This window comes from Bos grunniens, chromosome 8 (assembly GCF_055505025.1).
Source record: "Bos grunniens cultivar Pamir isolate PY7600 chromosome 8, Bosgru_T2T1.0, whole genome shotgun sequence".
Taxonomy (NCBI): domain Eukaryota; kingdom Metazoa; phylum Chordata; class Mammalia; order Artiodactyla; family Bovidae; genus Bos; species Bos grunniens.
Window position 1 is genome coordinate 22,993,974 of NC_141172.1, and position 27,559 is coordinate 23,021,532.

The 27,559-nt window shown below is 41.4% G+C and overlaps 1 pseudogene; it reads left to right on the forward strand.

The window, feature by feature from the left end:
- Positions 1–12,132, forward strand: part of LOC147366835 (putative monooxygenase p33MONOX) — a 58,253-nt pseudogene extending 46,121 nt beyond the window's left edge.
- The last annotated feature ends 15,427 nt before the right edge of the window (positions 12,133–27,559 follow it).

The window sequence follows — 27,559 nt, forward strand, 5'->3', positions numbered from 1 at the left end:
CTCATCTTCTGCCGCCCACTTTTACTCACACCTTTAATCTTTTCCAGCATCAGGGTCTTTTCCAATGAGTCAGTTCTTCGCATCAGATGGCCAAAGTGTTGGAGCTTCAGTTTTAGCATCAGTCCTTCCAATGAATACTCAGGACTGATTTCCTTTAGGATGGACTGGTTGGATCTCCTTGCAGTCCAAGGGACTCTCAAGAGTCTTCTCCAACACCACACCTCAAAAGCATCAATTCTTTAGTGCTCAGCTTTTATAGAGCAACTCTCACATCCATACATGACTACTGGAAAAACCATAGCTTTGACTAGACAGATCTTTGTTGGCAAAATAATATCCCTTCTTTTTAATATGCTGTCTAGGCTGATCATAAATTTTCTTCCAAGGAGCAAGTGTCTTTTAATTTCATGGCTGCAGTCACCATCTGCAATGATTTTGGAGCCCAAGAAAATAAAGTCTCTCACTGTTTCCATTATTTCCCCATCTATTTGCCATGAAGTGATGGGATTGTATGCCATGATCTTAGTTTTCTGAATGCTGAGCTTTAAGCCAACTCTTTCACTCTCTTTCACTTTCATCAAGAGGCTGTTTAGTTCTTCGCTTTCTACCATAAGGGTAGTGTCATCTGCATAATTGAGGTTATTGATATTTCTCCTGGCAATCTTGATTCCAGTTTGTGCTTCATCCAGCCCAGCATTTGCATGCTGTACTCTGCATATAAGTTAAATAAGCAGAGTGACAATATACAGCCTTGACGTACCCCTTTCCCTATTTGGAACCAGTCTGTTGTACCGTGTCCAGTTCTAACTGTTGCTTCCTGACCTACATACAGATTTCTCAGGAGGCAGGTCAGGTGGTCTGGGATTCCCATCTTTTTCAGAATTTTCCATAGTTTGTTGTGATCCACACAGTCAAAGGCTTTGGCATAGTCAATAAAGCAGAAGTAGATGTTTTTCTGGAACTCTCTTGCTTTTTTGAAAATAATACATACATAGTTTAAGTATTTTCATGCTTTAAGAGATCTATTAATTATGTGAAATAATAGTAAGATAAAAAGCAGCACATTGTAGAGACAAGTTTTCCTGCAAATAGTCTGGTCCTGGCTCATCACAACTGGCTGTGTGAACTTGGCTGGAGTTGTTAACTTCTTTGAACCTTAACTCCTTCATGTGGATTTTGTTCTGTCATTCAGTCATGTCTAACTCTTTGTGACCCCATGGACTGCAGCATGCCAGGTCCCTCTGTCCTCCACTATCTCCTGGAGTTTGTTCAAATTCATGTTCATTGAGTCAGGGATGCTAACTAACCATCTCATCCTCTACTGCCCCCTTCTCCTTTTGCTTTCAATCTTTCCCAACATCAGGGTCTTTTCCAATAGGTCATCTCTTCGTAAGAGGTGGCCAAAGTATTGGAGTTTCAGGTTCAATATCAGTCCTTCCAATGGCAGTCAGGGTTGATTTTCCTTAGGATTGACTGCTTTGATCTCCAACCCAGGGATTGAACCCATGTTTCCTGCTTGGTGGGTGGATTCTTTATCACTGAGCCACCTGGGAATCCCTATTATATAACACCTTGTGCACGTGCTTAGTCCCTCAGTCGTGCCTGACTCTCTGTGACCCCATGGAGTGTAACCCACCAGGCTCCTCTCTCCATGGGGATTCTCCAGAGAATACTAGAGTGGGTTGCTATGCCCGCCTCCAGGGGATCTTCCCAACCCAGGGATTGAACCCAGGTCTCCTGCATTGCAGGCGGACTCTTTACTGTCTGAGCCATGAGAGAAGCCCATACAACACCTTAAACAAAGTTAATTTCAAATAAGTCCATTCTCTTCTTCTTAGATTCTGTGGATCATAATCTATAAACAAACTAACTTCTCCAATTTCCTCATCTATAAAATGGAAATTATAATAGTGTCTATCCTATTAGGCTTGTTGTGAGGTCTGCATGAGAAAATGTTTGCAAAGAACTTAGCATAATGACTGGCACTTAGGAAGTGCTCCAAGAACGTAGGCTTAGAAACGAAAGGACAAGAGAAGCTGCTGTGCTTCAGTCAGATCATTCTCTGCAATTCTATTTTAGGCACTGTGGGCTCCCCAGTGTGTATACATGAACGATGTTAATGCAGAGTTAGCAAATGATGATGGTAATGATGACTGCAGTAACCAGGCTCTATTCAGAATGCTTTATCTGTGTTAACACATTTAATTTTCATACCAACCCTATGAGACAGATAAAATTATCATCCCTGTTCTTATAGATGAGGAATCTGAGACACAGAGAGGTTAAGTGACTTGCCTTATGCCCCAGCTAGTAAAAATCACCCTCTATTTGGAAACCAGAACTGATCCTGAAGTATCTGAAAAAAAAAAAAAAAAAAAAAACAGAAAATTACTCCTCTATTAGTCTCTTTGGTTTTTCAAGGATGCTCAGAAAGTTGAGTGACTAAATGATGCATAATCCTCAATCACCCCCTCCCCAAATTCCTCACCTATGTCTAGCAGTTTCTTGCCACCTGGTGCTAATGAACACGCAAAAGAAAACCTCAACATTTGTCTAATGACGTTAACTAATGCTGCCCCCTGCGTGGTGATTATGAGTGGAGCTGTGCTGTGGCTTCAGCAAGCAGGTGGTGGAAGTTCTTAATGAAAATTGCATACAGATTATAGCATTTTGGTATATTTTAGGATGAAATTCACTAAGGGTTCAAAACCTTTTCCAATTGGCTCACTTATCCTTACCACTAACAGGAGGGCTTGATGTAAAGAACTAGAAGCATAGGAAGAACTAAATATAAATTGCATTAGAGCTGCCCCCATGGTAGAGAAATGACTCAGAATGATCATGAATAAAGCTTCTGTGGTGCTTTTCATGAACGGAACTGACAGCAGGCAAAATACGGACGCAGAAGGCCAATTCTGACTAAAGAGTACTGGCATAGATTGAGACTTTTTCTATTGGGGAATGGGAAGTTTGCTAAGAATTATGAACCATATACACCAAGTTGTATGTGTAAGTGATGGAGAAGGCAATGGCACCCCACTCCAGTACTCTTGCCTGGAAAATCCCATGGATGGAGGACCCTGGTAGGCTGCAGTCCATGGGGTTGCTAAGAGTCGGACACGACTGAGCAACTTCACTTTCACTTTTCACTTTCATGCATTGGAGAAGAAAATGGCAACCCACTCCAGTGTTCTTGCCTGGAGAATCCCAGGGATGGGGGAGCCTGGTGGGCTGCCGTCTATGGGGTCGCACAGAGTCAGACACGACTGAAGCGACTTAGCAGCAGCAGCATGTGTAAGTGAATAAATGAACTTGAAGAATTGGATGTGATTAAGAAAGATAAAGGAAATGATAAATTCCTTTCTACAACAAGAGGAGAAATTTATTCATGCTGATGCTGGAAGGTAAAGTATTGAAAAATGGCTCAATAACAATAGAACAACTTATGGTTATTCCAGAGAAATAGATTGGAGAGGAAAAATTCTTCTTATTCTCTTTTGCTTGGTATACTTCATAAAGTTATGCTAAAATGTTCATTTTTTTCACCTCTAACTGCAGTAAGTATATTCAGATATAATTAAGTATATATTTGCTAAACAGGAAAACAAGACAAGCAGAAAAGGTCAAAACCCATCTCATCATTTTCAGGACAATTTTCCAGGGTTAAGAAGAAAACTTGCTTTGTAGTAATTTTAAAAGCCTTTAGACTTTTGTTTTTAGTCATTTCTGGTTTGTTTTTTTTTTTTAATTTTTTTCTACTAATTCAATTGCTTGAGAGGAAAGAATCTGTATTCAAAATCCCAAATTCTTAGCAATTGCATTCAAACATTACCATTTGTTAGTCAGCATATCCACTTTTCGTTTAGATTTCAAAGTTTGTTTTTAACCATAGTCAATATTTTCCTGTTTAGTTTTCCCTAGAACTGGTTCAACCTATATTTCTCATTTCCCAAAATGACAGTGAGTCAATGGTGACATGTTTATCAGTGAGGGTGGGCTTCAAATGTGGGCAAATTAAGTCCAACTGTCCTAACTCTCCAATGGGAGGACTATTTAAAGTATTTCAGTATCGACATATTATTTTTCTGTTTACAATTGGAACTTCTTTTAATAACAAATATTAATTTCTGATAGTTTGAGCTTATCTAAGAGACATCACTGGCTTTAAGGACACTGAAGTGTTCTTTGTTATTCTTACTTAACTCATCACTGAACAAGGCTGTCTTTTCTCTTGAAGAAAGAAGACTGAATTCCTACACCATTATTATATGCTCACAAATACTATTATGGACATGCACACATGGGGGTCCAACTCTATTCTTAATTATTCATGCTAGTAGAAAGGAGACTGAGACAATACAGAGCTATACACAATCCAAAAACCTTATACATTTCAGTTTAGAAAGTCCTGCTTGACGTTAATTTGCAGATGGAAAATATACCGAATATACCAAAATATACATGAAATAAGTATTTATTAGGCATCTGCTGTATAAAGGCATTCTAAGAACCAGGGGACATACAGGGTATAAAAGGAATACCTGGTAAGTGGTTTGCTGGGAGATTAATCAACAGGAGGGAAAACAGCACAGTGGTGACGCTCTCTTGAGAAGGCAGGGCAATGATGGATCAACTCATGAGAAATAATTGCCAGATCCTGGTTATGAGACAGTGAAAAACAGAGCTTGCTTCTTGGGTGAAATTTATCTTTGCTCCAGAATTGAAGGGCACATTGGCTATAGTTTTCAAGAATGGAAATGTATTCCAGAACTCCAGAAAATCACAGACAGGAAAGACCAAATAAAGTCACCACCTTCTGGCTGCAGGATGGGTTGTGGTAAGTGACTTGTCTAATATAAAATGTGTCAACAGCAGAACAGAGCCTAAAATTTCTGTTTCATGAACCCTCACTGAGTGGAGAAATAGCGTCCTGGTATTCTATCACTGGATTAAATTCCATTTCTCCGCAGAACAGTTTTAATAGTTACTGTGACTCTGGCCACGTAAGACACAACCGGTTAAATCAGTTTCATGAGTTCCATTGACTTAACTGGGGTTGAAAACTACATACCAAGCCAGCCAATGGCCAAGTCACATTGAAAAACTTGTTCCTCATCACACTTGCCCCACATATTTTCTCATAGTGGCCATATAGCTAGAATGCACCAGTATGATAATACCAGTTGTTAGACCAATAAAACATTTGTATTCTAGTTGGTAAGACTGCATCTCTGATAGACCCTTCAAATGCCTTCACAACCACAAGAACCACCCAGACTTCTCAAATAGTCTCCATAATCTAGTAACTGAAGGAGACGCAGTCAGGCCCCTTGAGGACCCTGCTTCATTCTGACTGGTCAGTGCTTGGGCCAGCATTTATTCTGATTGGTCAATACCAATACCGTGCCAGTGGTTATTACGCCTACCTTTCACTTCCATATTGTTCATGCTATTCCCTCTGCCTTGAATGCTTTTTCTCATTTCACCTGTTCACATTTTCTCTCATATCTGTCACAGGGAACTGGATTATACAATATCTGTGGTGGTTGAACTGTATCTATTAGGCTGCTTGTCTTCACAGCCAAGACTGGAGCTTCAAACAGGCAAGAAGGCTGACACCCCCAAAACAAAGAAGGGCTGAAACCCTGTATGCTCTTGCCTTTCACTTTGGTGATGAGAGTATCCCTAGACATACACACCAAAGACAGAAGTCAGAATAAGCTAAAGGAGTACGAAGAGGAAGGTAGAGACACTGCAGGCCCAGCTGCTCGCTTCACACCAACAAAGTGAGTTAGCTGATCAGCATCAACATGTATACACCACAGACTGGCTGCTGTTTCCCTTCTGCCTGCAGCAATAATCTCCTTTGTGGCCCATCCTAAATAAAAGTGCGGAAAGGGAATTCTGGGGGATGTAGTCAGCCTGGCCACAGTGACCCATTAAAAAGCTACCACACCTTGGTATGAAGGCTGAAGTGCCATTCCCTTCCTGTTTCATCCTGTTCTCATCTGGTCAGGCTGGAAGTCCTCATTCCCTCCTTTGAGTTCCCAAAGCCTTCTAAAGAAAACCACATGGTAGCATTTAGCATGCCACTTGCCTTTTAATTTTTAGTCTGCTCATTATATTCCCACCACTGTAAGGACAGTAAGCTCCTTCAAGTTAGGATCTGAAGGTCATTACATTGCCTAACACACAATGAATGGTTCATAAAGGTTCATGGAATGAATGAGAGAATTGTTGAATTAATATTGAACTGACTGATGTAACACAGAGAAGCAATGGGAAGCAAGATTCAAGGGTAGTGTGGGTCACTAACTACACAACAAATTATCTCCAAAGCTTAGCACCTTGAAAAAAGTTATTTAGTTCTCAGGTTCTGAGAGTCCTGAATCTGGGAGCAGCTTTGTGGGTCATGCTGGCTCAGGGTATCTGGTGAAGTCACAGTCAAACTATTGGTTGAGACTGTAGTCTTTGAACAGGCTGCAGGATCAGCTTCCAATCTCACGTACATGAGTTGTTGTTGTTCAGTTGCTCAGTCTTGTCTGACTCTTTGCAACCCCACAGACTGCAGCATGCCAGACCTCTCTGTCCTTCATCTCCTGGAGTTTGTTCAAACTCGTCTCCAATGAGCTGGTGAAGCCATCCAACCATCTCATCCTCTGTTGTCCCCTTCTCCTCCTGCCTTCAGTCATCTCTGTCACATGGAAATTTCTATTGGGCACAATATAGCAGCTGGCTTCTCACAGAGCAAGGGATTCAGAAGACAGAGGGGCAATATCACATTGCTCCTCTGACCTGCTCTCTGAGTCACACACTGTGTTTTTCACCTTGTCATCTTAGTTAGAAGTAAGTCACCCAACAGGAGGAGGGGATTACACAGAGCATGAATCCCCTGAGGCTGCCTCACAGGTGGGAGGGAGTAAGGCTTTGGGCAGGGGGCCTTGACACAGAGTTCTTTAGCTGACCTCTGAATTCAATTCACTTCCCACTATGTAAGTGTCTAGAGTCATGTTCTTTCTTTTCTTTTTTATTCTGGGTGTGTGTGTGTAAGTCTGCTCACTGAAAATAAGCCTTTAATGTCAAGTCAAAAATTGGATTTTGTGGAAATACTTTAAAAGAAGAACAAGGAGAGTGAACCCAATTTGGAGCTAACCTTTCTTTACTAAAATGATTTCCTCTGCTGCAGTCAGGTTTGTTTTGGCCTCTAGAAAATACTGGTTAAAAAAAAAAAAAGTAAACAGCAGTTCTGATTTCATACACACACATATGCATATGTATGTACACAATCCTGAGTCTGTATCATCAAAACAGATATTGTAACCTAGTCTGGGGACTTTAGACTAGGTTTACATGGACAGTAATAATAGATATATTTGTTCAACAGCTACTACAGCCAATAATAGCTTATTGAGCATGTACTAAGCACCAGGCCCTGTGCTGAGTTTTTCATATGCTATCACATTTAATTCTGAAACAACCGTGTGGGGTAGGTACTACTATTTCTCCCAGTTTTTTTTTTAAGATGAATATAATGACACTTAGAGGAATTGCATGAGTTAGAGAGACAGTTAAAGAAATTACTTATGTAAACTCACACTGATAGCTGGTGCTAGGACCAGCACTCTACATTCTTCAGTGCATCGTTTCACAGCTGTCACCATCCTTCTAGGGGACATGCTAGGTGCTACAGTCGGTGTTTATATTCATTGCCCATTCTTCTCTATAACCCTTTGAAGTAAATGTTATTATCCCCCCTTTATGGATGAGAAGGTTCACAGAAGGCACTGCTTGCTTTAGCCCACACAGCTAATAGAAGAGCAGCCTAGGATTCAAGCCCCACAATGTCTGCATCAAAGGTCCATGTTCCTTCTACTATGTTTATTGCTTTCTAGCTCAGGGGTTTCCCAGCTGCATATCATAACCTGTTAGTGTATAGTGAGGTCAAGTAATTGTGTCCTAACGAGCCCTTTAAACACTGGAATAGAACAGAATATAACAGAAGAGAAGATAATTGAACAGAAAATATTAGTGTGCATCACACATAGGAAATGGCACCCCACACCAGTCCTCTTGCCTGGAAAATCCCATGGATGGAGGAGCCTGGTGGGCTACAGTCCATGGGGTCGCAAAGAGTCAGACACGACTGAGTGACTTCACTTTCACTTCATAGTGATGGTGACGCACTGCTTAGTGAAAGTTTTATTTCAATTATGTGTATCAGCATGATGTGTGATCATGCATGTGTGCGTGTGCACGTGTGTGTATATATTAAAATGTAAAATGCATTTCTTATTCTGGTTACCATGAAAAGCATTTGAAAGCCTCTGCCTGAGCCACTCCATCTGCTCTTAAGGTCACTGCCAACAGTGTTCAGGCTTCAGTGATAGCTTACCTACACTGTACACATTTTCTTTTGACCCTAAACCACTCAGACAAAGGTGGTTATAAAGATCAACTTCCTAGTGTCCTTTCTACTAAATAATTAAAGAAAACCATATGCAACTTACTAGCTATGTGTGACTTTTGCCGTTACTGCTGCTGCTGCTGCTGCTAAGTTGCTTCAGTCATGTCCAACTCTGTGGGACCCCATAGACGGCAGCCCACCAGGCTCCCCTGTCCCTGGGATTCTCCAGGCAAGAACACTGGAGTGGGTTGCCATTTTCTTCTCCAATGCAGGAAAGTGAAAAGTGAAAGTGAAGTCGCTCAGTCGTGTCTGACTCTTAGCGACCCCATGGACTGTAGCGTACCAGGCTCCTCCATCCATGGGATTTTCCAGGCAAGAGTACTGGAGTGGGGTGCCATTGCCTTCTCCGTTTGCCAAGTTACTAACCCTGTCTAAAGGCAGCCTCCCTGAATTTTACTTTCTCCATCTTTTAAGTACCATAATTATGTGCTCATTTATGTTGCAAGGATTGACTGAGATCATGTGAATGTCTCAACACACATGTGCCCAAAAAAACCATTAAATAAGTACTAGCAATTATTAAGTTATCTACAGACAGTCGCTAACAACTTATGATGGTAGAAACCATATTTTGAACTTTCAAGTTTGATCTTTTCCCCAGACTGTGTGTGATACTCTTGTGCTCGGCAGCGGCTGAACCACAGCTCCCAACCAGCCACACCATCACAAGGATGAATGACACAAACACAACCATTCTGTTTTTCACCTTCAGTACAGTATCCAAGAAATTACATGAGCTATTCAACACTTTATTACGAAATAGGCTTTGTGAGAGATGATTTTGCCCAACTGTAGGCTAATGTAAGTGTGTTACGCAGGTTTAAGGCTAGGCTAAGCTCTGATGTTCAGTAGGTTAAGTGTACTAAGTGAATTTTGGGGGATTTAATGACATTTTCAACTTACAGTGAATTTCTTGGGACATAATCCCATCGTAACTAGAGAAAGACCTGTACATAGACTGGAGGGGGTCTTAACTGAGAGTCTCATGTTCAAGGAAATAAAAGGATAAGGAGGGAAATGTACTTTTCTCTAGCTTTGAATCTTCCAACCTCATGAAAACATAAATTAGGTAGGTCTGCAATGGTCCAGTTTATTTATCCAACACCTATTGAATGTCTACTATATGCCAAAGATGGGCTAATCAGCAATGACATACCAAGAGTTTTTAGAGTCAGATCCAAATTTGCAGATGCTTCCTAAAGTTGGGGTTTATTAGACAAGCAGAGTGATAAATCACACTGGCACCTCATTTTATGATTTTAGACAAGAGTGATCATCACTTAACTCTTACACATAAGCTCTGTCAAATGAACTTCAGCGATAATAGCCTCATTTTTTTTAAAGCCTTATCCACCTGGCATTCGATTGATTGAATCTGAGGTCCTCACTATCCATCTTCACAGCTTGGCTCCTTCTCCTCACACGCCACAGTTGGGAGGACTGATTTTCTTTGTACACTGTCTTTTCTCCTTCCCAATTCCCAGCTCCCTACTTTTCTTTTCTACTCCTGCTGTCCACCATTGATTCTCTTCCTGTGTTCTGTCCACTGTCTCTAGCCCTAAGCTAAGGGACCCAGCTCTTCTTTCCTATATGCATTTCTAATGAGAGGTGGATTAGCAAGAAATAAAAGTGTGGTTCTTAGGCGGGGAAAGCCACCATATTCCAGGACACTGGTTTCTAATTCTTTGCCACACATCTTTGCTTTGAGATGCAGGGAGCTTGCCAAAGGAAAATCGCCTTTCCATACCTAACGTGTGTGTGTACCACTTAACATTCCTTCCCAAGGGGTCAAGTACAAAAGCAGGGCCTCAAAAATGTTGGTTGACTTTAATTGAACATAAAAATGATGACACTTTAGCCTGGATTTACTATTTGAGTCAAAAGCAGTTGTTTTTACATTTATGGGCCCCTTAGAACTTCAAAGTATTTTCGCACACATTTTCTTTTATTTCACACACTTATGCTTCCACTGCTTCATAAAACCAATGAGAACAAGAATTGTCTGATGTTATAAGAATTCTGCGAAGTAGACAGAGCAGGTATTTTATCCTCATTTTCTAAGATAAGGAAACTCAGGCTCAGCGATACTGTTTTACCCCAATGTCACTTGGCTCTTCAAGAGCAAAGTTAATGCTGGAGTCTGACTCTCAATTTAGCCACCGCATGTTGATCAGTGCCTGAGGCCCAAACACATTTGATGGCCAGTACACCATGGCCTGGTTCCAACTGCACCACGTCCGTTGGACATCATTTTCCCGGTCTTTGCAGCTTTCTAGCACTGGAGCTCAGCCCAAAGGAGCCCCACTGTGGCAGAGAAACAGAACCTCTGGATAGACTCTTCTAGAAGAGCTTTGCTAATGTGGACAGTAGGACAATGTCCCTTGTGAGCAGGATCATCACATTTCACTGGGGTTGAAGGGACTCTGGAATTCTATACAGTTAAACCACCTGGATCTTGGTCTTCCAGTGGCTTGGAGAGAACCCCAAGGGTCTGCCCTTGAGCCTAGTGGGCCTCCAGGAAAGATGACCCTCCCCACCAGGATGTACTTACTATCAGGCATTCAGTCATGACAATGCCCTCAGGAGCTCTATACAATGTCTCCTCTTCCTTCAGTTATGGGCAGTACTCCCTGGAAGCCAGTGTTTCCAGGGTGCAAGTATCAGAACCTTGCCAAGATAGACTGGGGAGACACCAGTTATGCCCTCCACTGCCAGGACCCTATAGCATTGACAATGTGGATAGGTGGTAAAGTCTAGAGCTACCCATGTTATCATGAGTTCTCTGATCATAAAGCATATCGGGGAGAGCACTCAGCATTTTGAACAACAGGCAGGGCTGAGAGGTGCTGGCTGTACACTCCAAAAGGATCTTCCCACAGAGGGTGATAAGTACCTTCAAGTGGCAGAAGTGTTAGTGTGAGTCATTCAGTCGTGTCCGACTCTTTGCAACCCCATGGACGGTAGCCCAACAGTCTCCTCTGTTTATAGAGTTCTCCAGGCAAGAATCCTAGAGTGGGTTGCCATGCCCTCCTCCAGGGGATCTTCCCAACCCAGGGATTGAACCTGGGTCTCCCACATTGCAGGCAGATTCTTCACCATCTGAGCCACCAGGGAAGCCCAAGTGGCAAAATCATGTCACAAACTACACAGTGGAGGAAAAACAAAAGAGTAGAAGCAGTCTGCATGCCAAACCACCCCTAGCAGCACCCCTCACCCATCCTCTAAGCAGAAACCCAAAGGCTGTTATACTTCTGTTCTTCCACAGACTTCCCCAGCCCAATCCCAGTGCCATGGATGTTGCAAGCAGGCATAAGGACACAAATTCAGATACATGGAGCTTCTTTGAGCAAGAACACTCCAGGCCTACAAAGAAGCCCTCTCCAATGGAGCTGCTCTGATCTAGGCCACCTGAGTGGCGGAGGATCCAGCAACATTCAAGCCACCCAAGATGGATAACCCAGTGATAGAAGGAACAATTGCTGGAGACCAATAATCTCATAATAGAATATGCTCATGCCTACTGGGTTCTAGAGCTCTTTCTATTCCAGGGACTCTGGATAGAGGGTGTCTTGTTCCCCTTTACGTTACCATAGGAAATGTTTTGTATTTAGGGGTTTGTTTGTTAAACTGAAGGTGGAGCTGGAGATAAACTTGGATCTTGAGAAACACTAGGGCAAAGCTTATCATTCTGTACTGCTTTAATTTATAGTCACTCTAAATCATATTAACCACTGATGTATGAGAGACCTTTTCATACTGTTCATGGGATTCTCAAGGCAAGAATACTGAAGTGGTTTGCCATTCCCTTCTCCAGTGGACCACATTTTGTCAGAACTCTCCACCATGACCCATCCGTCTTAGGTACCCTACATGGCATGGCTCATAGTTTCATTGAGTTAGACAAGACTGTGGTCCATGTGATTAGATTGGTTAGTTCTCTGTGATTGTGGTTTTCAGTCTGTCTGCCCTATGATGGATAAGGATAAAAGGCTTATGGAAGCTTCCTGGTGGGAGAGACTGACTGAGGGGGAAACTGAGTCTTGTTCTGATCGGTGAGGCTTGCTCAGTAAATCATTAATCCAATTTTCTGTTGCTGGGTGGAGCTGTGTTCCCTCCCTGCTATTTACCTGGGCCAAACTATGGTTGGAGGTAATGAAGATAATGGTCAGATCAGAGATCAGATCAGTCGCTCAGTCGTGTCCGACTCTTTGCGACACCATCAATCACAGCACGCCAGGCCTCCCTGTCCATCACCAACTCCCAGAGTTCCTCAGACTCACGTCCATCGAGTCAGTGATGCCATCCAGCCATCTCATCCTCTGTCATCTCCTTCTCCTCTTGCCCCCAATCCCTCCCAGCATCAGAGTCTTTTCCAATGAGTCAACTCTTCGCATAAGGTGGCCAAAGTACTGGAGTTTCAGCTTTAGCATCATTCCTTCCAAAGAAATCCCAGGGCTGATCTCCTTCAGAATGGACTGGTTGGATCTCCTTGCAGTCCAAGGGACTCTCAAGAGTCTTCTCCAACACCACAGTTCAAAAGCATCAATTCTTCAGTGCTCAGCCTTCTTCACAGTCCAACTCTCACATCCATACATGACCACAGGAAAAACCATAGCCTTGACTAGACGAACCTTTGTTGGCAAAGTAATGTCTCTGCTTTTCAATATGCTATCTAGGTTGGTCATAACTTTCCTTCCAAGGAGTAAGCGTCTTTTAATTTCATGGCTGCACTCACCATTTGTGTTGATTTTGGAGCCCAGAAAACTAAAGTCTGACACTGTTTCCACTGTTTCCCCATCTATTTCCCATGAAGTGATGGGACCAGATGCCATGATCTTTTTTAAGCCAACTTTTTCACTCCCCTCTTTCACAGTCATCAAGAGGCTTTTTAGTTCCTCTTCACTTTCTGCCATAAGGGTGGTGTCATCTGCATATCTAAGGTTATTGATATTTCTCCCAGCAATCTTGATTCCAGCCTGTGCTTATTCCAGCCCAGTGTTTCTCATGATGTACTCTGCATATAAGTTAAATAAGCAGGGTGACAATATACAGCCTTGATGTACTTCTTTTCCTATTTGGAACCAGTCTGTTGTTCCATGTCCAGTTCTAACTGTTGCTTCCTGACCTGCATATAGGTTTCTCAAGAGGCAGGTCAGGTGGTCTGGTATTCCCATCTCTTTCAGAATTTTCCACAGTTTATTGTGATCCACACAGTCAAAGGCTTTGGCATAGTCAATAAAGCAGAAATAGATGTTTTTCTGGAACCCTCTTGCTTTTTCGATGATCCAGCAGATGTTGGCAATTTGATCTCTGGTTCCTCTGCCTTTTCTAAAACCAGCTTGAACATCTGAAAGTTCACGATTCACATATTGCTAGAGCCTAGACAGATATAATAACCACAACCTCATAATCCTCAGGAGGTTTCAGTATTTTTCACTTCCTCTTTTTACGGTGTGTAAATTTTCCAAACTAGTAATCAAGAAACACCACTTTAGCCACAACCTGATAATGAGATCTAAACTTGATAGATGATTCCCATCTCCATGCCACCCACTTCCATCTGTTCCACTAAAATATAGTCTTCCTGAAGGTGGAATTTTTTTCCAGGTTTCTTCACCAAAGCACCTAGAAAAATGCCTGACACATAGAAGGTGCTCAACAAATACTTGTTGAATGTAAATACATTTTCTTGTAAGATCATCCTGAAAGACCCAAGATATATGGCTGTTCTAATTATAAGAACTGACACAATTTCTACCCTTCTCCAAATCTTCACACAGTTCATTATAACAGTAGATGAATTTAAGATGTTGGTTTGATGTCTTTATCAGTGACCAAATTGTTCAAAGCAAGATAGCAATTAACTTTTCGTAATAATAATAAGTCTGTATATAGCTTTATACTAACCTACTTGCATATATTAACTGATATAATACTTATAATATGTGAGGGAGGTATTAATATCCCCAATTTACAGATGAGAAAAGTAAGTCAGACTTTCTGTAGTTTTCCCCAAGTAACACAGCTGATTAAGTCACAGATTTGGATTTGAACTCAGGATCTGGCTCCAGAATCTATGTTTTTAGCCACATAACCATGCTTCTCAACTTTAATACAGACTGTCAAGAGTTTTTGTTTTTTTTTAATGTATAATTCAGCAGGACTGAGATGGAGCCCAAGATTCTGCATTTTTAATAAGCTCCTAGGTGCTGCTGAGGATCTAAGGAGCACACTTGGATAGCAAGGCACTACACTGAACCACCTCTCTTGTGAACACTCAAGCAAGCAGGCAGTCTAGAGGTGCAGGCTCGTTCTGCACCACAAAGTGGTCCAAGGATGATGGTGCTTTCTTTCTGTTCAGCATCCACTAGGGATTACCCTCCTCTACTTGTTCTGAAATGAACCCCCATCAACACAGCCACATTCCAGTCTTTGCAAAGAGAGAAAAAAAGCAGAGAGCAAGCAGCTTCCTTTTGAGAGCATGACCAGAAGTCACCCATCACTTCTGCACACTGCTCATTAGTCAGACTTGGTCATGAAGTCACACCAAAGCTGCAAGGAAGGTGTGGAAACGTAGTTTCCAACTGGACCAACACCTAGCTAAAACTCAAGAGGTTCTATCACTGAAATAAAAAAGTCTTTTAATGGATTAAAGGAGATTGGTAGGCTTCCCCAATGGATCAAGCAGTAAAAATTTGCCTGCAATGCAAGAGATTCAGAAGATGAGGATTCAGTCCCCAGGTCTGGAAGTGGCAACCCACTCCAGTATTCTTGCATGGAGAATCCCATGGACAGAGGAGTCTGGTGGGCTACAGTCCGTAGGATCACAAAGTCAGACACGACTAAACACACACACATCTCCAAATTGGTGAGAAAATTTAGTTTCTGCCACAGTAGATTGAAAAGCCTCTGATTTTCATCACATTTTATCATCTTTCTTCTAAGGGTGAGCTAATACAGTATCTCTCCCTTCCCTCCATTTTCTGCTGACCTGCACAGTTCTTCCTTTGGGTCTAGAAAAACCCATTTCACATCTAAGTCATCTCCCTTAACTTGATCCTCCAAAAATCTGATTAAATGGAAAAGAGGGAATCCATTCTTGCACAGCCTAAAAATAGTACCTTAGGATGAATAAAATACAAGAATTTTAAATATCCGAGTTCCCCCTCTGCATCTTTCTTTCGTCACATTTTGTCAGTGGCCCATCTCCTCTCAATCTCTACCTGATCCTTAAGGAAACTCAGAGAAGCTGGAAATATGGTCCTTGAATTATTTAGATTAATTTTTCCTCTTTCTCTAACTGAAAATGTTGATAACTAGTTTTTTGGTGTCTTATCTCTATTATAGACGGAGCAGTCCCTGAAGAAAATACAGTGAAAGTGATACATTCTAAGTTGATGTGATTTGAATCAAGTTTAGGCAGAGACTGGGAGGCTGCCTTCATTTTTATTGGAACATCTCAGCCTAAACCTAGCAACTTGGAGAGATTTGGATTAGGCAGTTCACACAATGCACTCACTCCACTAGCAGCCACGGATGAGCTGGCTGGAAGCAAAGAAAGCTGTGCAGATCTGTGGTAGCTGACGACATCCAGTCACTTGTGCAGGTTATAAGAAAGGGCTTACAAGTCCTGCATCTCACCCTGGAAACTGGATCTTTTATAAGCCATTTTATCTTCCAGTTGTGAAATATATTTGAGGCTATTGCACTTTTTACCAGCTTTTGAATTAAGCACAAAGGCTGAAGATACCCAAAGAAGAAAAAGAGAAGCAAGCTGGGATGAGGCAGAAAGCACTGTTGTGGCCTGGCACCGCCGTCTATACACTTTGGGTTTCTGAAACAGGTCAGGCTGCAAAATCTATCAGACAAAACATTTTTAAGTAAATTGAACTAATCTTTTTTTTTCCCCTTTGTAGTCAAAATGTGGCCTTGCTTTTAGGTGGACCTGAGAGTTATTACTAATAACTGGTTTCCAAAAGATGGTACCTGTCTGTATATTGACAGAGGTTTTAGCGATTGAAGAGGCTTTAGCGGGCAGCGTGGCCAATCCATTTGTTTTCCCTTTCTCAATAATCAGTGAGTATCACTGCAGGCTCAGTTGGTCTGGCTGATTGATTGTAAAGACAGCCAAAATGAACAGCTCGACCATCTCACAATCTGATCTCCCTGCCATGTATTGACCCAATCCAAGTTACATATGTTACAGTATTTGCAAAGCTGTCACTGTTATAAAACACTTACTGGGTACTTGCAATCGACAGGGGCTTTATGAGAACCCATTAAAATTGGAATCCAACTCACCCTGGCCTGTTTGAGCTTTGAGAATTCTTCTGTATGGGAAGAGGGAAGTGGTTGATTAAATATCTCCACATTCACACAAACACAGCAGTAACAACAATGACAAAACAGATAGCTCTTTCTGAGAATTCCCTGGGATGTGATTCACTGGGCAGGAACTGGGAATGAAAGCAGATATGGAATAACCTTTGGGGGTGGGGGCGTGTGTTTGTTTTTGTTGCTTTTAATCTGTCTTTATTTTTAAAAATCTCAGGATGTGTGGAGTGGAGACCAAACCCCTGGGCCCTTTCTTATCCAAGAAGAGGAGGTGCTGGCATCTGCTGGTAGAGGTGGAAACTGTTCCTAGCAGGAATTTTCTCATTAACTCAGGAGATGACCTGGTCTGTCTGGAAACTGTCTGCATTTCAGACCCCGTGGCTGATTTACGGTTAAAAGCAAAATGGGTTGTTTGAAATCGTGGAGCCAGTGGTTTGCTTTCATTCCTCTTTCAAGGCTTTGGTTGAATTTAGGATAGATCAGAGAGATCTCTCATTGTACTAAATAAACTCCTAACGATACTGATTGAGCTGCTCAGATGGAACACTACAGGGATGTGGGAAACTCAAGGCCCATTAAATCACTGAGCGCACTTAGCTGAAATTATGATACTCTGGTCATCCGTGGCTAAATGAGGAGCAGAGGTTTAATGAGTGTACCAGGTTAAAAATGAGCCTGTGTCAAGCAGGAATCAGATTCATTAATTAGTACTCCACTTAAACTATTGAGCAGTTTTACTTATCATACTGCTCAGGAAGTGGGAGGCAGGAGAAGCTGGGGAATAAGGATGGCCACCTTTGCTCATGGTCAGATATGAGCCACTCAAATGAGGCTTCAGAGAAGGGAGGGGAGAGAGAGCAGAGCATTCCAACCAATTTTCTCCACTGACTACCAGTAAGTTTGAAAATCTAAAATTCTTGCAGTTTTACTTTTGAGACGGACCATCACGCAGAGTGACAATTCTCTCACGCTTCGTGGAGGGGGTGGGAGGTTCTCCAACCACTAACAATCCTCGCATTCTCAGGCCACTTCTAAGGCTGCAGCCAGTGTGAAAGATGGACTTTCTTTCTGTCCTAGCCTCAAGGGACATATGGACAAAACCAGTCTGTCTCTACAGTAATGGGACGACACCTCCATTTCAATTAGCACCAATTACTTGAACGCTGAGAACTCAAAATGAGGGCTTTGGAGAAATATTGGCTGCCTCTTTCTGTGAGATCTCTGAGCCTCCATCTCAATCTCTTTGAGCCTCCTTTTCTTCATCTCCAAAATCAGGGTAGTAACAATGAACTCAAAAGGATCTGTGGGGATTCCTTACAATCATCTGTATAACTTGCTTCATTCGTGTCTGGCATTTACTAAGCATTCCACAAACCGACATGATTGCTGTGGTCCACCCTCTACAATAACACCAAAATTGCTCCTTTTCACTTCTGGTTTCAACCACGTGAAGCAATGAACATGAAAAAGAAAAAAAGGAAAAATAGATGTAAAATGTGATTGGTGGAGTTTAGTCTGGTGAACAGCTGCAGGCACTGATTGTTCTTACGTGAGGGGGTCCATTTCTACACACCTGCTGCTCGCTCGCTGTCTGTCTCTCTCTGCACACCTCCCATCCTCCCATACCCCTCCACCCTTTCTGTTAGTACTGGAAGAACCTGGTCGTGCCAGCATTTTCTTATTAAAGCAAAGGCATTTTGTCCCTGATTCAGAGAAATCGCAAATGAAACTGTCATAGCCAAGTCTGCAATTTAAAGTCTTTTATGCTTGTCTGTGACAACTCAATGCTGTGTTCAACATGCTAATCTTCTGATTTTGGTGTCCTGATTTTTTAATTCAAAGAAAGCAGCTGAGTTAGATGTGTATGATTTGACTGATCAGAACCCTCTGCATGCATGAAAGGGATATGTGTGAAGAAAGACCAGTTCTTCCATACAGGGAGTACGGAGGGGATAGGCTAGGGTGAATCAAACAGAAATTGGACAACTTTTTTCTCCAAATGGAAATGTGACTAAAAGACTCTTTAAGTCCAGCAACTAGGAATGGTCTTTTTTTCCCCCTCTATAACTATCATATATACATACATACATACATACACATACACACATATATATAATCACATATATATCAAATATGTATATAGTTATATCACACACATACACCTATGAGCAGATGAGGACGAGTATAAGCGAAAAGAGATTTCTAGCTTCCAACTCACCTCCTCTCTTTGACACCTCCATGTGCATTATATTGCAGGGAACATTATGCCTCATGGTCTCATAGAAACAAAGGAACGCTGAAACAAAGGGACACTTCAGAAAGGCACCGTCCCATATGGATGTGGCGGAAGCCTAACACTGGCAGAAAATTGCGTTTCTACCTTGAAATACACTCCTGTTAATGAGAAGATCATATTGTGAACTAAATATCCTTTCAGATATTAAGCCTTATTTTGAAGTTGTGCCTATTCTGGCAGCTCCAATTCATTCCTTCTCAATTTTTTTTCACCCTTCCTTTAAGTCATCTAATGTTTAAATTCCTAAGAAAAGGTGGTGTTAAAATTAAGTTCCCTGAAGGCAGGGATTTTTTTTAAAAAAAAAAGATCAGTTTTGTATTCCCAATCTCTAGCTCAGTGTCTTACACCAACTAGAACCTCGTAGCTTTGATGGGTGAATGAAGGTTTCAGTGGTAGCTTTCAAATATCAGTGGATAAAACACATTAACTTTTAATAACTTAAAGGTTTTATAAAAGGGAACAGTATCTTTCTTACTTGAGAAACTGGGAAACATTGGGAATAATACCATTCTGTCTCTTGGGTCAGCCAAAGTATATAATATAAATATACAAGTATATATACATCCAAGAGAATCATCTGCAAAGTGTTCTCTTACTTATTTTCAGAGCAGAGGCACAGATGCACTTTTGAGGTTTCTTTCAGTAAGATGCTTGCTAGCAACTAATTGTGTTTTGAGCAGTTGCAGGGCTAGAAAATACTGTATAGACTCTAAAACAATAAAGAAATAGCTTGAATTATAGCAAAAAAAAAAAAAAAAGACTAATGAAAAGGGATGTAAGAGATATAATGAAAATAAATAGTTCTTCTTCTTCCAACTTCCCTCCAGGGAGCAGGTTATGAAAGATAGCTGGAACAGTAACTGTGGAATAAAATTCTTCCAGGGTAGAAAGTAATTAGAGGTGAGTGAGTACATGAAAGCCCAGGTTTAATTGTTCTTTTTAATACAGTGAAAGAGGGCATTCATTATACAACTTTAAATGAGTGTCCTTTTAATAGAGCCTACCCCCAATAGAATATTATAAATTAATATTTTTATATGTCCTGTAATTATTTGTGGGTAGCACATTTGTAGTGCACTGTACTGGGAGTATATGTTAAAAGCATTAATCAGGTAAATGTCATCACTGAAAATACACAGTTGTTGATACCCCCATGTAAGCATCTTTTTTTATATTTTAATATTCCAAGACTCCCATGAAAAAGATCAATAATCTCTTAAGCTTCTCAAAGGACCTATTTCTAGGTCTAATTCACTCTCTGATTTCTAGATTTCTCTAGAAAGCTGATTTGGGGCCATTTTTGGATCCTGCCAGCAGACAAGACAGTGAATTTTATTTACAACCTCACATTTCTGTTGGCTCCTCAGTGCCTGGAGGGACGCTGTAAACATCCTGGACACTGCTGCCCTAGATATAGCAGCGAGACAGGCTTCACTTTCTCTTGTGTCTAAATGCTTCTCTGGAGCAAGTAGGAATTCTGTGACACAGACGCGTCTTCCTGGGCACAGCGCCCATATGGACATAAATGGTGGCCTTAGGGCACTTTAGGCAATCTGGTTATAAATATCTTCTTACTCCTAAATACTCCACTGACAAGGTGATTGTGTTAGCTAGGTTAAATTAAAAACGAAATATGCTGCTGAACCATGTTAAGCTGTCCATTTCTTTCCCCTAAGAAATTCCCATATGCTTTTGCAGTTAATATAAATGTGCCCACAGCCTGGAATGTGACTCCAGATACAGTTCCCTTTCAAATTCATCCTAGTGGCCTGGAAATCAGCTGGCTGTAATCCTGAATCAGCCACTGACTCTCCATATGACCTTGGGCAAGTCATTTAACCTCTATGCACCTCGCTTTGCTCATCTATAAAATGGCAATGGTGATAGTATCTATCTTTGAGACTTGCTGGAAGGATCATGAGTTAACATGTGCAATAGGTTCAAAAGGGACATGGTCACATATAAAGGCAATATCAAGTTTTCTATTATTTTCCCTTCAACTCTGCTACTAAACGTTATCAAACAAGATATTTACTCCTAGTGAATTTTAGTTTCTCAGAGGGTTGACAGAATGATACAAAACATGTGTAAGGCTTAAAAAGCTATTCTGAGCTATGTAGGGCTTGCAAAATGCCAACTGAAGGGAAGAATTAGAGTAGTAAATAAAACCAAGTAAGATTGAAAGCTGCTAAAGTAATTATTCTTTTAAAATCCTACATTCTCATATTTAGCTTTCAAGAGAAATCTTTATTGTATACATGAGCATGCATACGTGTGCCTATACAGACACACAGCCTCCAACAAAGGCTCCCTCAAGGGATCAAACTTCTAGTAATGATTCCTTGTCAGTACTCCTCTGTGTTTATCATGTGTTTTATGCAACAGAAAATTTTACAGCAGGTATATTCAGTATCTTGTTATATATGATAACTACAGTAACTTTTATTAAAATTATCGATCATGTGCTTATAGTTAGTATGGAATTACAAATGCTGCATTTTAGCCCAGATGTGTTTAGAATGGGTGAAACCATCCCTCCTTTTCACAACACAATTCCTTCTTTTACATGCATACAGAGACAGACACCCTCTATCATCTACAAAACCTGGCAAATAAACCCAGTGGCTTTCTAAAGCAGGTGTTGCTGTGTGGTTTGGGGGGCTGGGTAGCTTGAATATATAGTTCTTTTGCAAAAGTAGGCCTTGAGGAGGATGGTGAAACAAGTTAAGACCAGGCAAAATGGGCGCTTTATGGGGCTGTCTCATCAAGCTCGGAGTCAGCTCATCAACACTAAAGATGCTGATGAGTCAGGAAATCAGAGAAGAAGGCTTCAAGTTTCAGTCTCCTGAGACAGGTTGGCCTCAGAGATTTATTTTCAGATCTCTTTTTATTTGTCTTTGCTGCACAGTAAAACTTGGGTGGGCAAAATTCTCCCCATACCAGGGACCCTGTATAGACTGCTGTAGGATTTTATGGGACTGATACTCTGCTCCTTTTTAGAGGGTCATTTATGCCCAGTGTCTTTTCTCCTCTTAGCCAGTCTACATCAGTCTCTAAATCTTCCTCCCCACCTTTGAAAATTTATGGCAGCTTTCAGCCAGGCTTGGCTTAAAGCCATTGACCTCCGTGGCCTGCGTTATTGACCAGAACACAGCATCTTCTGCCCACATAATATATGTCTCTTTATCTCCCTGAAAGGAAAGGAAATGACTCTTGGAATAGCCAGGAACACAATAAAAAATGAGAGAGGCTTTCCCATTTTTTTTTTTTTTTTTTGTCTGTGGCGTTTGGCTGTTCAAAAAGCCACACTGGGATTCATGTATGTGCCAGCCAGTGCTTTGAACAGACAGAGCATTGACAGAGCACCCTTAGGAGCAGATATTGAAGGAAAGAAGGCCTGTCCCAAGTAAAGTCCCCATTTCTTAAGTTCTCACACCTTGAGTGGGAGTGGAATAAGCAGCCCTGTGGCAGCAATGCCTCAAAACTGAAGCTATAGACTCACTGACACAGTAAACCCAGAGAGACACTGAGAAAAACACAGCAGGACTCACAGACCCCCACAATATCCTGAAGGGCAGGGGGTCACAGGGGCATACAAGGCGGGGTGGACTGGAAGCACCATGAGCGCTCATCTAGCCCAAGCTCCTAAATCCCCAAGTGAGAAAATCAAGGACCAGCAAGAAGACACAACTTAACCAAGGGCACAGAGCAGAGAGGTGTTAGCAGCGGATGTGTGCTTAGTCGCTCAGTCATGTCTGACTCTTCGCGACCCCACGGACTGTAGCCCGCCAGGCTCCTCTGTGCATGGGGATTCTCCAGGCAAGAATACTGGAGTGGGTTGCCATGCCCTCCTCCAGGGGATCTTCCCAACCCAGGGATCAAACCCAGGTCTCCCACATCGCAGGCAGATTCTTTACCGACTAAGCCATCAAAAAGGCCATTAGCAGTGGAATCCACCACTAAGGTATGAAGTCGGCCACTAAGGTAGGACAGTGTCCTTAAAAGTACCCTCCCTCCCCCAGTATTAATTCCCCACAAAATAGAGATGCAGGATGCCATGTAGTAGCAAGTCTCACACATAACAGTCAGCAAGAGCCTCTTGCCTCTCTTTTGAGCTGTTATTTCCTAATGCCAAATGCCCTACTCAAGAATCCTCAGCTGCCCACACAACAGGGTACCAGACGCCTCTCACTATCACCTTTACAGGAGCTGACAGCAGCCAAAGAAAAGCCCCAGAGGGAAACAAAGCACAGAGTGGCACTTAGAACTTTGCAGCCGTGGACAAGTTTCTTACCCTCTAACCTTCCACTTCCGTGGACACAATGGGAATGGGAGCGCCACCACCCTTCCCAGGGGTGTTGTGAGAAGCGCTAGCTGGCAGAAGTGCTCAATTTAAGTGCTATTGTTACAGCCTGGGGTTGAGAAAAACTGTCGCAGGCATGTGCTGCTGCAAAACACCAGATGAGCTGGAGCATTTTATCTGGGTGTGCCAGGACTTTCTGGGGAAGGGTTCTGGCAGAAGTCACGATTTTTAGCATAGCTGTAATTCACTAAGTTGTTGTTTAGTCACTAAGTCGTGTCTGACCCTTTGTAACCCCGAGGACTGCAGCCCACCAGGTTCCTCTGTCCTTCGGACATTTTTCAGGCAAGAATAGAGTTGAGTTGTCATTTCCTTCTCCAGGAAGGATCTTCCTAACCCCTGGATCGAACCCAGGTCTCCTGCATTGACAGGCAGATTCTCTACCACCAAGCTACCAGGGAAACCCTAATAGATTACTAAGGGCTGCCTGCTGATGTTCTATCTACTGCATTAGTCCTCAGGCTTAAAGGGCAGAGAATGTAAGTGGCACCATACACCTTTCAGGAGACCAGAAATATGCTGATACAGTCAGTTCTGTTACATAAACTAGAATCCAGAAGCAAGATTACTAGTAGGACACATTTACCATCTACCTTTTTAGCTCTATGATCTGCCATAAGCAGTCATGTCCATTTAAAAAATCTACCAGGATTAGACACAGCAAGCTCCTTATGAGTTTTTCCATTTCCCATTACCATTTGATGGCTGCTTGTTCCTAAGCTGGGTAAGCAATCTCAAGGAGACAAGCTGAGGCCGATGCCAAAGTTTTAAGATCTGGGGAGGGAAAACTTTGAGATGAGAAAATTCTACCTGGTACCTTTTTTTCCTTGGAAATTCAAAAAAAACATGCATTATTGAATTTTAGGTGTAAAACATCTCAGCCCAGGTCATAAAAACACCAAGGATTCATGGAACCATTGGAAAAGCAGGGTATTAGAGGATCAAACCAGGGGAAGTCATATTTCCTGGTCGTCTAAGTGTCAAAATAAGGAAAAGAAAACTGGAGACTTGTAGGTCCAGGTGAGGTTTTAGTTTCTTGCCTAACCAATAATATTGAAAAATATGAAACTATTTCAGGGTCTGTAGTTAACTCCTTAGGCATTTTAATGAGTCACACTCCTATTCAGGACCATAAAATTTCTCTCAAAAATGAAAGAAAGTGTCAAACTACTGGGATGTTAATAGTACCCTTAAAATTCTGTTCATAAAAGTCAAATGGGACCTTAAAATTTTTTTTTTCCTCTTTAAAATCTCTCAGTTTTCTCAGATTTTCTTTGGGGAAATAACATATTAACGGGACTAATAATTCAATCCTAAAAATTGAGCTTCTACATCATGTTTTTAAAAATCAGTGTCGAACAGTAGGAAATTGGATGAGAAACCCAAATATATACCAAAATGATGGATTAAGCAGACTTTGAAGTTTTTCAAGAATGTCTAATGGCATGGAAAGACAGACACTGTATTAAGAGAATTCTATAAGAGTTTATCTACAACGTTTTAAATTTATGTATACACACAGAAAAAAACTCAAATGCTAATAACATTTGAAAAAACTCAAATGTTAATGCTATTAACAGTTGATTTAAGTTCTTTTTCTTATATTAGTATTTGCATTTTAATAATCACATTTCTTTTGTAATACTAAAATTATAATTGTTACTATAAAGATAGTTTCTGTGCAATGTTACTTAATTGCTGAAGAACTAGAAATCTAACCATCTCACTTAGAAGGCTGTTTCACCTGAAGACACCATTGGAACACAGCTTCCATGCCCAGAGAGAAGCACAGGACACATGTATACATATATTAGGTTGTGTTTCTAATAGTGCTTTGTTTGCATAGATAAATGTCATGCATAAAATCTCAACGTACGTGAATAAATTTCAACAGAGAACACTGATTAGTTGTAATCCAGGTGCTCATTAGAAAGTAGTTTCAAGTTCAATGTCACCTAGTAATTCAGTAGCTCAATGGCAAGAAGTTCAATTTTTAAAAATTAAAATTAACACTGATGTTATTTCAAAACAACATCTCCTCCAAATATTCTAAAGTCTATCCCTAGATCAGTCAGGGAGCTGACTTCCCATGGAATTATTTACCCAAATTACCCTTGGGTGTGCACCCCAACTATCTCAGTTGAGAATCACACTAAGGTGGGAAAAGGTGATGTTACAGTAAGGTTGTTGAGAATGTTCCTCACGTCACCATGTTTTCTTCAGAAAGACTTCAGAAATTTCACTGTGACTAAACAGGCTAGATTCTCTCCAAGAATCAGTTTGCTTTCATCTTGGGCGTCATGAATCCACTGACCAGGGGTTCCTTTTCCAACTGCTGCTGCACAGCTCAGAGCCAAATGTGCAGCCCAGCTGCAGCAAATGTGCACATCAATGTGGTGTGCTTCTCAACCTAATTCTTGATTCAATTTTATGTTCCCACCATGTTTTCCTCTCTTTTTGTTCCTTGTTTAGGGGAAAAAAAAAAAAATTCCAGTGGAGTCATACATGTGTTGGGAGCAAAACAAGGAGAGAAGAACTTAGGGGGAAAAGCAGCAATGCCTTCCCCGTCTGCTCGCTGCCTCCACCCCCCATCGCACTCCCCAGATTCACCCTCTTTTTAACTATTTGTTTTTAGTACCTTTAGCAGTTACCTCCATAAATCTAGATAAAAGGCTTAACCTCTTTTTCTCCATTTATCAACTTGAGATAATATCTCTAGACACCTTAATATGAAAAGGGAGGATTTAGCTCATTTACTCTAAACCTCCTCCTCTTCCAAATGTTTTATCTTATTCCATTCTTCTACTATTCTTACCTTTGCAATTTTAAATAATATACAAACCTTCCAATCAGAAGCCCCAACTTTCACTTTTTTTATCCATTTATAGTACTGTGAGCTGCCTAATATTTAAAAGTGAAGACAACCTACAATACAGATGCCAGAACAATAAGGCCAAAAATTCTTCATGGTGAACCCCAAGTAGTTAAGGAGCCCTAGAAAACATGAAGGATGGTCACACAGGTCGGGTGCATCTCAGACACCAGAGGAGCCTGTTTTATCATGATGTCAAGCCTCATTTATGGCCAAACTTAACATTAGGACTTAAACTGAAGTTTAAACAGTGAGTTGGAGACATCTACCCTGAGACTCAGGTCAGAGTTTATTGTGGTTACTTAAAAGTTTTAGGTTTCAAAAGTTTGTCTTTCCTAAAAATTGTAAGGTGCTGTTAAATACTCCTTTTCAGTAGAGAAGCTTTCTTCACCTCCTCTAGTCTCCTCCTATTGCCTCCGATCCAAACAATGCTTCAAGGGCTCATGGTGATGGGTTGTGTTGATTTCCACCAGTGGGGAGGGCCTGTACAGGTCTAGCTCCCTGACATCTTCGCCATGATTTACCTTGGTGACTCCCCTCCTATGGGCTCCTCACCCTGAGACACATATCAGATATAAGGGGAGTTAGGGTGGCTCTGGCAAAGATAACAAGGGCAGTGAGCTGGGCATAGCCTCCCACACCATTCAGCACCAGCCTATCCCTGAAAAGACAATAAGGCAGGTCAGGAAGTACAAGGACAGAAGCTGCTAATCAGACAAGAATTAATTCCGCACCCTTGTCTAAGAATGAGGGAGTGTGGTGGGTAGTTGAGAGGAAGCCAGAAGCAGCAAGGTGACGTGGGAGGAGAATCAGGAAATAGTGGAGACTGTTAGAACTGCCCAGGTGTTAGAGTTGGGCTCTAAAGTAGAGGGTGGGGGAGGGGTCAGAAGTATAACAGGATGGCAGGAATTTTTACTAGGGATACACAGGGATCTGAAAAGTTATGCTTAACATGATAACATTTTATGCTTGAAAAACACTTTTAAAAGGAGTACATGACTACTTTGTTCAGAAATTCCTTCAGTGAAAAATCAGAAGTTACATAAGTTGAGAAGCACTACTTTAGAGACAACCTGGGTACTTAATTTAAAATACCTAAATAAATCCTTTGATTCAAATCTGCTGAAATTGGTTACATTTGCCTGCTCTTAATTCTCTAGTATAACAGAAAAAAAAATTATAATTATTTTAAATACCACAACGTTGCTTTAAAAGAAAAAAGAAAGTCAACAC